This window comes from Herpailurus yagouaroundi, unplaced genomic scaffold (genome assembly GCF_014898765.1).
Source record: "Herpailurus yagouaroundi ecotype Mexico unplaced genomic scaffold, PumYag 141, whole genome shotgun sequence".
NCBI classification, from domain to species: Eukaryota; Metazoa; Chordata; class Mammalia; order Carnivora; family Felidae; genus Herpailurus; species Herpailurus yagouaroundi.
Window position 1 is genome coordinate 21,382,906 of NW_024412396.1, and position 720 is coordinate 21,383,625.

At 45.7% G+C, this 720-nt stretch overlaps 1 long non-coding RNA gene across 1 annotated transcript in view; it reads right to left on the reverse strand.

The window, feature by feature from the left end:
* Positions 1-202, reverse strand: part of LOC121031700 (uncharacterized) — a 40,109-nt gene extending 39,907 nt beyond the window's left edge. Inside the window, exon 1 of the long non-coding RNA XR_005790856.1 lies at positions 102-202. This is a non-coding gene — a long non-coding RNA (uncharacterized LOC121031700). The remainder of the gene's footprint in view (positions 1-101) is intronic.
* Positions 203-720: the final 518 nt, after the last annotated feature.

Here is a 720-nt window from a genome sequence, read left to right on the forward strand (position 1 = left end):
TAAGAGAGCCCAGTGCTGTTACATGGACAGTAAAATAAGTTCCTTGATATGAGTCAATGATGTCAGGAGGACAAAATGGAGGTAGTATACACTTAGATTACCTGGATCTCATAGGTATTCCTGATGGGTGTACCAAGCAATAGGCTGGTGAAAATATCCACACATGTAATGGTAAAGTGGTAATACCTGCTGATGAAAAAAGAGCCACTATGAAATCACCCTTCCAGGGGCGCCTGGGTGGCGCAGTCGGTTAAGCGTCCGACTTCAGCCAGGTCACGATCTCGTGGTCCCCGAGTTCGAGCCCCGCGTCGGGCTCTGGGCTGATGGCTCAGAGCCTGGAGCCTGTTTCCGATTCTGTGTCTCCCTCTCTCTCTGCCCCTCCCCCGTTCATGCTCTGTCTCTCTCTGTCCCAAAAATAAAATAAATAAACGTTGAAAAAAAAAATTTAAGAAATCACCCTTCCATCAACTAAACAGTGGTGCATTAATGGAACAAAAAAATGAAGAGGCAGTTTCTAGTATTGGGTTTGGAAGCATAATTTAGAACTCAAAACAATACATTTTGCGAGGGCTTCCTTAAGCAAAATGACCCTGCTGTGGGTCCAGGCCATTATGGCAACAGTTCCTCATGGCCCAAAGAGATATGGGACCATTCAGCATGGAGTAAGCGGTATAAGGCTGGACTGGTGGAGTTGAGTATAGATTGATTCTAGAGGTTGTA